Raw genomic sequence first — 11,504 nt, 5'->3', positions numbered from 1 at the left:
CAGGCTGAATTTGGCTTCTCATGATGACCAAAATCAGCTGATTCAGTGCTGCAAAAGAGTCCCCTGGTTCAAGGTCTCAGGATGCTAAAAGACTAGCCAAGGCCTCAAGTGATTCCTGGGCTGTTAGCAGTCTGTGAGTCATCACGTCAGTATCTTTACATATTGTGTAACTATGACTGTGAGTCACAATGTGCTTCTCAATAACTCCATTCTTCTCCAATAATGTGAGTTTCAGTTTAATCAGGTTGATGTCTGTAATCAGCAACACAAAATAAAAGGCTGAACATGGAGGACACAATCATATATTTTATTTTGAAATTTATTTGAAAATGTATTGTATTTATGAAGCTGGATATTGTTTAACGCACACCAAAATCATGCGAATCGTGTGGTGAACGCACTGCCGGTGTACCACTCCGATGTGTTGTTCAGTGGACAGCATCAACGTACTGTAACTTCGCCTCCCAGGCAAACATCCAGAACATAAAGAGGAAGTCAAATAAATCAGCGCAAATGTTCCTCTCCAACTTCGGTGAGATAAACGCTGCTTATTAGTGTTGCACCATTCCAGTAAGCACTGTGTCAGATTTGGTGATTATAGAGTCCTAACGTCTTGCCGAGAGACATGACAAACTATAAGGTTGGTCCCCGACTTGGCTGACTTGTATTCACAGTTCCACCTCGCAGCAACAACATCATTCCTCCACTCGACGAGAGACGGCGATAAACTTCTCGCGCTCGTCTTTCTGTCGAGGCGTCACGGCTGCAGCGCCCCCCGTCTGTCGGCTCGGGCTGTTGATGCTGCTAATTGGTGTATTTAACCACTAGTTTACATACGTAGTCTCAATCAAACTCACATTTGTCACAGTGACAGACGTGGCCCCTCCCTCCCTCATCATTCACCTCTGTCAGTGCAGAGCAGGAGGGGAGGGGCTCTGTGATTGACAGCTCTTGGAGTGGATGTGGTCAGTGGGTGAAGCTTTAATGATCTGTAACGAGCAGACGAGGCAGGTCGTCAGTGGCAACAGAGATCCACAATCGTTACTTCTGCTTGAATCAGAGCGTGCGAGCAGGAAACATCCAGCTGAATCGGAGGCCATCCGGCGGATAATGTGTCTCTTTTCATGACTGGAAACCCGGACAAATGACGATGTATGACTCAAGGATTTCCTTTGTATCCAGACAGACTATCGACGGTAGACAACCCTTCAGCTCAGCGATGTTACAGGTAACTGACTGGGGGGTCAAAGGTCAGAGGTCAAACTAAAAAAAGCTTCGCGTTAATCACAACTTTAAATTCAAGCTGCCGGTCCGCCGTTCACATGAATGATTTTACACACACGCGCACACACATCGTGAAGAACAGGATCTACCCACGATGAATCATTAAAAATGTGTGAGTGTGTGTCGTCAACTAGGGTGTGTGTGTTTGTGTGTGTGTGAATGTGTTGTACAGAGTGTGTGTGTGTGTGTGTGAATGTGTTGTACAGAGTGTGTGTATGTGTGGTTTTTTGCGCTATGAGTCATTCGGAGCTCCAGAATAGAATGTGGATGATGCCTTCTGTGCGCGTGTGTGTGTGTGTGTGTGTGTGTGTGTGTGTGTGTGTGTGTGTGTGTGTGTGTGTGTGTGTGTGTGTGATGACCACCATTGATCAGAATGAGTTAATCAGATTGATGGGCGTCTTGGCAGCCGATCAGATTTAATAAACCACAGACAGACAGGCAGGCAGGCAGACAGGTAGTTCAGATGAGGTCTCAGTGCTTCGACTCGACAGTTTCATCACCGACTCGACGGCAACCAGCTGAACCTTCATCACGGAGGAACACAGCGTGTTAAACACCTTTCAGACATGCGCCTCGCTACGTAGATGTGACAGATTTTCTACGTCAGTCTCACGCCAACGTCTCAGAAGCGCCGGAGTTACTTTTCTGTCAGGGTTGGACTTGATTTGCAGGTTTTAGCCCTGAATCTGGTCGCCTCCGGACTAATTTTGGCCAGATTGGTTGTTATTTGATGTGCAGTTTGAGGTCACGACGCCGGATTCGGCGCCTGAACGATCAGTGATGTGGCTCACGGATCATCAGATGGATTTCTGGCAGGAATTTTTGCCTGCAGTTTGAGCAGCTCCACGCTTTGATTTCCCTCATGGCTGCTGTCAAAAGATCTGTTATAAACTCCATGGGCTTGTTTTAATCACATGTTGTGTCTAAAACTAAAGTCGTGACTGAGACTGATGATATGATATAAGACTGAACTCCGAACAGACACCATATTGTCAGCATCTTCCAGACATCTGCGGCTCCATATTTACTTATAGAGAATTAAATTACGTAGAATCGAATGTAATGCTGACAAAGCATCGTGACAAAGCTCTCACACTCATACATGAGTCGCAAGCATGGGTTTTGGTTTTAATTTGTGAAACGTGACAAATGAAGTGAGAGGAAACTGTCTCATGCTGCTAATCCCAGCTTGCATATTGCAAATTTGGTGCAACGGGTCCCTGGACTTTGTCGTAAAGCTCCATTCAACGTCGTTCTATCTTGGTAATTTAGATGGTGAGTGAAAAGTTATCAACAACAACACCGAAACATCCAGGCTGCAAAGAAACTGAACGTCCATTCATTGACGTTGAAACACAACAGCTCAGCTCATCACAGAGAGCTGCACCTGGTCTGGACCTGGTCTGTGATGTGATGGAGGACGCAGGATCTATCTGTGACCAGCAGTCTGGTATGACTGGTCAACTGTAAGCTGACCCTGCGTTTAATATGCTCTGTCACACACAGGTGGCGTCAGGCTGCAGAGAGGAGGGAGCTTCATTTTGTTCTGCAGTGATGAATGATCACCAGCTCTGGTCTGTCTCTGCAGAGAGCAGACAGGAAATACAGGAGTTTAAATTAAGGACTGAAGGAGTTTTTCTTTCTTTTCTTTTCAGTTCTGATCTCAACGTTTACACAGCAAAACACACCTAACTGACCGTCTAACTGACTTAACTGCTAACAAGCTAAATAGCCAAATAACTGACAGGCTAACTGGCTAATTAGCTCACTAACTGACTAAAAAAACAACTAGCAAGCTAACTGACAAACTGGATAACAGTGGACAAAAATTATTTGGTAATGCTTAAATTGGATGCACAGTCAAAACAGTTTTAGAGAGAATTATTAAAACGGCATTAATTGATAGACATCTTTGACCACTTGGGGGCAGCAGAACAAATTGAAACCACAGCACCGACATTCAGTGTGAAGTTAGTGTGGAGATGAACGTTAAAATTGAGTTGGAGTCGTGTTTGCGTCCACCCGGTCTCCACTAACTCCTGAGAAAGATGGCTAGCTACATGTTACACCATGTTCACCAGGTAGCCGCTAACCTCGTCCGTCTGGCTGAAAACGACTCTGATGAGAGCTGTGCGAGTGAATCACGACGGTAAAGTTATGAAAGACCAAAACAACGAGCTGAAAGATGCTCAAAAGCTCTGCAGAGCTGAGGGGAACTGCAGAGTGGGTCGTGTTTCTCTGCGAGTTCATCACAGCAACTTTTATCTGAGCCATCATTAATATTAATAGTATTGATTAGTGCAGCTTTAAGGAAAGAAATCTGCTTTTTACTTTATTTTGTTTGATAAAAAATACAAATAAGAGTCTAAGTCACTATGCAAAATGTATATTTGTGGGTTGCAGCACTTATAGTCAAAGGCTTCTCCTTGATCTGCTGTGGCTTTGATTGGACCTAATTTGTACAAAAGCTTCTCCCAAATGAATAAATGTAATGTAAATGTACTTCCATTCTTGTTCCATGGTGTTATAACATAGATAGTCTTGATAATGACACTTTGATATGCAAAAAGTAAGAAAGAAAGAAAGAAAACGATGGTTAACAGAACAATAAACCAGCCACAATCACCCTACAGCATGCCACCCCCCTCCATTAATCTCTGTTGACAGATATCTATGACAGAAAGTTAAAAGAAGAGAAAAGTTTCAGACATTCATTCAAAAACACGTCAGGACGAGAGCCTCTGAGCGTCTCCCCTCAACACTTCTCTGAGTCTGAATAAACAGGCGGCAGCTCCAGACAACCTTCTCTCTCTCTTTGGTTTTCGTGGGATCAAGTCTTCACAGTCAAAGTCAAGAGTTTAGTCACCGGTCTTTGGTGTTCAACTTGGAGCCTCCGCATCCCAACATTTCTTCCCAGTTCACTGCTGATATTTTGAAAGACAACATGTCGGAGATCTGAGACGAACCACAGTGAGTTTAGCACCGCAGCACAGAAACTTTTTTACTTTTAACCAACTTCAGTTTGACACTCTTGATCCCAACGTGAATATTTCATATTAAGGTCTCTGTGGGCTTCTGCGGGGAACACATTATAATCCACAGGACCCTGTAGTGATGGCTGGGTTGCTGCCACTTGCTGTATATTGTTTTATGTAATATAGTGTGTGTTACTTTCAGCACCTGGCTGCTACGATCATTTCCTCTTGGGGACAATAAAGTTTGAGTTTGTCATATTTACTCCAACTTAAGAGTGGAGTAAATACAGTTAACTATTATTTATTTATTTCAGTTCTGTTACTGTCAGTCAAGCGTTACTTCTACATAAACGTGTGTTAATTCACCTGCATTTCACTAAAGAAGTCAAACTGTTTCAAGCTAATTCATTAGACATTTCAAGGATATTGTAGTCCTGAGTGTAACTAACACACTGATGAAGACGCTGCGTGTGTTTAATGCATTTTCTAGTGAAAACAGAGGAGATAAACTCAACAAAAAGGTGCCATAAGGTCACTGCAGACTCACTAATTGGTAGCACAGACACGCTTTAGCTCACAGCAGAAGCATTACAGCAATATCATAAGAACACTGACACTCTCTGACACCCGGTAGGAATATACAATATTACACACGGCGGTCCCAGCCTGGATTATCACATCCTTTTATGGTCTATCCTATAGCCACTATACAGAACAATACAGGCTTCACAGCACCCTGCAGGAACATTACGGAAATATTACAAGGATATTATAGGATATTATATAAAGCCCTGGGTGCCTCAAAGTAATTATAAATGACTAATGAAACACGAGCATAAATATAATCAAAAGGTGCCATAAGGTCACAACAGACTGAGCAGCACAGACCACCACAGCTCACTGTGGGAATATCATGGGAATATCACAGGAATACCAGAATGTTAAACTACATGTAAGGCAAATACCACAGCACCACCTAACACCAACACAACTGAGCATCCATCATGTACGATGGTCTGAGACTGTCACCAGAAGTCAGCCTCGGAACAACAGCAGCATGACCGACACGACCGGAGTGTTTCAGGAGCATCACGGCGCAGAGCGGCACGGACACACGAACATCACCGGGACATGTCAGAAGACTGTCAACACAACGGCAGCAGGACGGACACACACCGCGGCGACATGACGGGGACACGGCGGAGGTGACCGGAGCCGAGGAGGCGCACAGTGAGCACCACAGAAGAACAGAAGAAAGGAAAACATACTGAAATGGCGAAGGTGGAGACTCCTCTATCTCTGTCTCGTCTTCCTCCTCTCCTCTTCCTCTCTGGTCGGGAAGTCTGCAGCCTCCTTCACTCACTCTCTCCCTCTCTCGGTCTCTGTCAAGGTCTCTCTACCTCCCCTCTCTCTCTCTTTTGTCGCCGTGATATCTGGCCGTGCCTTCACTGGCGGAGAGCGCGATGGAGGGAGGGAGGGAGGGAGGAGGAGGAGGAGGAGGAGGAGAGGAGGGGGGGGGGGGCCAGACACACAGACAGGAGGGAGAAGAGGATGATGATGGTGGTGATGATGAAGATGGTGGAGGGAGAATCAGACACTGCAGCAGTAGAAGAGGAAGAAGACCGCGGGTTTACCTCTCTCTCTCTCTCTCTCTCTCTCTCTCTCTCCTTCCTCCTCCTTTTTCCTCTTTTTTCTTTATTTCGCGGGGACGCGCACGCAAACCCGGCGACGCGCGCGATGGAGAGCCAGCGGGGGCGCGCGCATGCAGGCTCTCCAAGGATGGCAATGCATTCCCTGCCTCTCTCTACCCCCCCCCCCTCTCTCTTTCTGAATTAATTCAAAGCATGTAGACTGTGTGTGTGTGTGTGTGTGTGTGTGTGTGTGTGTGTGTGGCAGCCCTGCAGTCAGTCTCTGGGTGTTGTTTTGATTTTCCACACCGCAAACCAGATCACACACACACACACACACACACACACACACACACACACACAAAAGTCTCTATAGGTGTTGAAATGCATCAGTGTGTAATTTCCTTTGTTCAGCTCTGCGGTGCAAAGCAGTCAGACTCTAATTTAGACTGCAACTTTATTATTAGTAGTAGCAGTATCCTAGTATTAGTATTATTAGATCTAAAGCTTAACAGATTATTAATAAGCCATCAGATTGTGAAAAGTCCCTCTGGTGTCCTCCCCCGGCGCGACGCTTGCTTTGTGTTTTCAGCTCTCTAATTCATTATAAGACCCCTCCAATGGACTGTTAGACCACTTACATCTCAAAGAGCTGCACAGCACCTGCACCAAACTCCATGTAACATATTAACACTTTTACCATCTCACCGGCGTATGAGGTCACGTTGCAACCAAAGCAAGATAACAGCTCTACAAAATCCCAGTTCAAGTACACGACATGTGACACAATGATGTCTTTTATTTTAAATTCTATGCCGACGTTTTTTTAAATACATCATTCTCTATATTATCTGTGCGGAGCAGCTGTGAGGTGCTCTCATTGCTCACGGATCGAAGAACACCAGTCGCACCAGATTTCAGGGTCTTATATCTTCTCAGCAGCATGGAGCACAGTCTGCATGCACTCACAGTATCAGGCTGCCTCTCAGTCCCCAGCAGAGCAACGCCAGCATCAGTCGTTTCAGATACTGTCGTTCCCCAAAACCACATTTTTTGATGGTCAGGAGACGAAGCCCTCTAGCTGCTCTATGAATTAGGCTATGTCATTTTACTGTGTTGGTCTATTCTGTACACGAGACATCTATTTCCAGTCTGTCTTTCCTGGGAGAGGGATCCCCTCCTCTGTTGCTCTTCCTCAAATTTCTTCAATTTTTTCCCTGTTCAAGTTTTTCCTTATCGGAGTCGAGGCTCTAAGGACAGAGGGCGTCGTATCCTGAACAGACTGTGAAGCCCCCTGAGGCAAATTTGTAATTTGTGATATTGTGCAATATGAATGAAACTGACTTGACTTAAAGTCCAGGACCAGATTTCTACATGTAAATAGCTAATTATGCACTGTGAGCTAACAGGGAGCGATACTGAACATTTTCCATGCATTACTTTTGTGATTTGAGCAGTTCGTGGCACAAAAACAACTCCTCATGTTGATCTCCTCATAAGCTCCCAGTAGCAGGTTTCCATCCAAATGCTGCACAAATTTTAACAGAACAGAAAATCTGCAAAAGGTTGCTACTGTTATAGGAAGATTAAGAGTGTGTTCAGTTAAACAGTAGGTGGCGCTAATGATCCAGTCACACCTCAAATAATGTAGAAAACACGATGGAAAAACGGCCTCAGCCTAGCGTAAAAATATTTTGCAATATTTTGAGGTTTTTTTCCAAATTTTAAAGTTTCCACTTTGTTTATTTTTTTTTGGTCGTAAATTGAATAACAGGTGGATGGAAACACACCTTTCTGTCATTCTGGTTTGTTTCCTGTCCCTCACCTGTGCGATAGCAGCACTTAGAAACCCGTCTAAAAGCAGAGAAGGTCATTTCGGCTGGGACTATTTCCTGGAAGCAGTACGTACAGACGTTGTCAAACTCTAAAAAAGTCTCAGTGGGAGAGATTTGTTCGTTCATTTCTGGCACTAAAGTGTAGGATGAGGCAGATTATTGCTCCAGAGAGAATCCGTGGATAGATTCTTTGAGTTTTCACACACCTCATGGTTTGAATGAAGGTTTTATATAAAGATCCATAGCAGGACTTCATCCTCCACATAACCTCCACCCGTCCCTCCTCCCCTCCTCTTTTATCCCTCCATTCTTGTCACTTGTCTCATTGTCTGTCTCCCTCCATTCATCCCTTCCTCCCCGTCCTCTTCCTCCTCTGTGCGATCTCGTCTTCGTCTTCCCTCCGTCTCTCTGCTCTGACAGCAGACCGGAGTGAACTGAGGACACGGAGACAGAGAGAGAGAGAGCGGTAGAGCGAGCTTGGTTTGAACAGGCTGACCTAGTTAGACTCTCCCTTCAATAAAACATTGAGACTGAGAACAGAAACCCAGGTCTCTCTCTCTCTCTCTCTCTCTACCTTTGCTTCTTTTGGAGAGTTCAGTTTTTCAGTTCAAGTCTGGAAACTCAGCTCCATCAGTTGTAGATGAAGCACGTCTCCACCTTCTGTGTCTTTTTCCTGAACAATTAACATGTTTTTATTCTATGAAAAACAAATGTTGAAAACTTTTCAATCAGCATCTGGATGTGGAAGAAGTACTCAGATCCTTTACTTAGTAAAATTAGAAATACCATCATCTAAAAGTACTCCATTACAAGTCCTGAATTAAAAGTATAAGTATGTCAGTAATGGAGTAAATGTACTTAGTCACGTGGTTGTTAGTAGACACATCGCTCTCCTTCTCTCAGTGTTTGTTGAGAGGGGACGGACATTTCTGACTTTGGCGACAACAAAAATGACACCAACTGACGTCACGCTGCTTCCCCCAACACACCACGGAGAGCTGAGCTGGAAAACATGTGAGAGACTATCGAACGAATTGTGCACAATTGTGAGGCGGCTCGGCAAAGGAAAAATAAAGATGTAAATATTTTCTCGCTCAATTTGGAATTGACACCGTGTTTTTTGTTGAATGCGTAATTCTATCATTTCCTCTCAGTATAAAACGGTGGGCTCGAGAACATAAATCTCTTCCATACCAGTTGCCAAGACAGTGTACTGTGTGTGTATTTTTAGACCAGTCTTCATTTACATCCACTTGTCTTTTTCAGCATTTTGTGCACATTGTGCCACATACTGTTACTGGCTCCACCAGAGAGACCAATAACATAAAGAATAAGACGTCAGACGTGGGGGTTGTCATGGTGACCCTGAGGTCTATGCAGCGTAACCTCAACGTCCCAGGATCACGTTTGGTCGGGGACACTCGTCTCATGTCACCTGCTGCAGCTGATGAATTTTCTAATCACTTGGAGTTTTATTTATTAATCTAACTGTCATGATATGTAAATCTTATTTCTCACACCGGTTTCAATGACAGAAACTCAGCGTTTCCTCCAGAGTCTTGTCTTGTCGTGCAGCCTTCCCCGTACAGGAAGTGTTGAGACTGTTGACGGCAGCTTGATAAGACAATAAAACTTTATTTCTGTTTAAAAAAAAGAACAGTCGAGAGGAAGAAATGACTGTTAAACTGATGGAATTCATTCTGCAGGAATGAACATTATACTAAATTTACCATGTACAAGTCATTTCACCCCCTTCAATGTTTTTTACCCCTTTGTTTGTTAGCACTGAATACGGACTTTTATTTGAGAGTTTATGGGGGGTCTCGTAGACGGTGACCTTGTCTTCCTCCCCGGCGTGGCCCCCACCGCCGACTGCAGGGCAGTTTCTCTCCACATAACTCAGTACAATAAAAGCAGACGTGATGTTTTTTGTGATAGATTACAGAAACTTGAGCGAGTTTCAAGCCTCTGCAGGTTGGTTTTTGTCTGATCACACACACACACACACACACACACACACAGATCCGTCATCCTCACACTGATCTAAGCTGGTTAATCAGATTTCTGTCGTTCCTACCTGTTTGGATCTGAACCAACAGACACAAGCTGTCGACTTCTCTGGATGAATTCGGAGACACGCTCCCTCCTCCCCCCCCCCCTCCCTCTCTCTCTCTCTATAGGTCTGCAGTGTGTAGGTGTGCAGCAGTGTGTAATAGGTTTTTCAGTGCAGCTCTGCAGCCTGAAGCCTCCACCGGGCTCAGTGGGAGAAAGTCAATTACAGCAGGGCTGAGCCTGGCCTGCGGGGGGGCGTATGGGAGGGAGATAAGAACGTAAAGATGGCTGCCGCAGAGCGCTCCCCCGGCTGCATGCATGGGCGGCGAGGGCTGCACTTTGCCCTCCTGCAGCTTTCCAGATGCGGAGCCAGAAAGCTGCAGCAGGGAGGAGGACCGAAACACAGGCGATGTGACTGCGTTCACTATTATTTATTTTAATACACAAGTTTGTTATCGATTGCTTTTGTCATTTCTGATCATATAAATCTGCAGTTTCTTCACATGAGAGCTTGGCTTTAAGGATAATTAAGTTTATTACAAGTTAAAATGTATCTTTGTAGTTATATCATGATAACAACGTACCAACAACGTTAATATCTGAAGTCTGGGAATGATGGTCGAGCCCACAGTTCACAGATTATCTAAACCACTTCATTTGGAGGCACGTCTGAGAATCCCTCACTGAGTTTTACAGACCTTGGAGCATTTTTTCATTTCATTCATGCAATTTTAGGCCAAACAAGTAAATAAAGAATTCAGTATTGATCAACATTGTGGAGAAGGCACTGAAACAGCATTTTAGAAATAAAATGTCCTAGAAAGTTTCCTGGAAGGATCTCTGTTATCTAGAACTAGTTGTAGATGAAGTAAAGACCAAGTTGTTTTAGTTAGAGTTTAGTTTGTGAACTGTATGGCTTATTCCCATATGGTCTAGCGGTTAGGATCCCTGGTTTTCACCCAGGTGGCCCGGGTTCAACTCCCGGTATGGGAACAGTATGTACTGTACTGTATGCTGCCACACACCCATTCCTATGGAAGAATATATAATTCTGTAACTGACGAAAATACAAATTATTACGAAAGTTAATGTCGGAAGGAACTTGATGGAAGTCCAGCAGGTCAAAGCTGAAGCAGGCAGTCGGTCTGTAAACTGTGATGGACGCTTCATGTAATAACTGTTTGGAGTTGGTGGAGATTTAAACAACATCCAGTAAGCACTGATTTGATTATTTGTCCAAAGACCTCGAAGACATCTCGGGTGCCCAGTTTGGTCTAAACTTAATAACCCCTTAACAAACACCGATCTGACCGGGGGGGTCAGAGCAGGGTCGAGGCAGCAGGTAACCTTTGATTCAACGGCATTCAAAGTGCAATATTTCAGAGTGTAGTTAGAAAGTAAGACGTGGTCTCTGAAATGCTGTTGAGACATCGGTTATATCTAACTCAAAGTCACCAGTTGAGTGTTTACTGGTTTATAAATCAACAGGCACAGATGAAGATAACTGTAACTCAATAGATTGAATCACGGCTGTTTTATGTCACCGAGTGACAGGAAGTAGAAGAGAAGAAGAGATTACAGTGAAACAGTAGTGTGTCATAAACCCTCAGCTGGATGATAGCCAACTGGAGGCTTTGTTGTTACTGTTCTTCTTGTTGTTGTTGTTGTATTCCACACAACACTTCTGTCACTGTGGACACACACCATCATGAGCTACACACACACACACA

The 11,504-nt window shown here is 44.4% G+C and overlaps 1 non-coding gene across 1 annotated transcript; it reads left to right on the top strand.

The window, feature by feature from the left end:
- The first annotated feature begins 10,695 nt into the window (after positions 1–10,695).
- On the top strand, positions 10,696–10,767 carry trnae-uuc (transfer RNA glutamic acid (anticodon UUC)). The gene has a single exon. It is a non-coding gene; the product is annotated as a tRNA-Glu (tRNA).
- The last annotated feature ends 737 nt before the right edge of the window (positions 10,768–11,504 follow it).

The sequence above is a fragment of the Enoplosus armatus genome, chromosome 19, assembly GCF_043641665.1.
Source record: "Enoplosus armatus isolate fEnoArm2 chromosome 19, fEnoArm2.hap1, whole genome shotgun sequence".
Lineage (NCBI taxonomy): Eukaryota > Metazoa > Chordata > Actinopteri > Centrarchiformes > Enoplosidae > Enoplosus > Enoplosus armatus.
The sequence above is the reverse complement of the archived record's forward strand: the minus strand, read 5'-3'. Positions and strand labels throughout refer to the sequence as shown.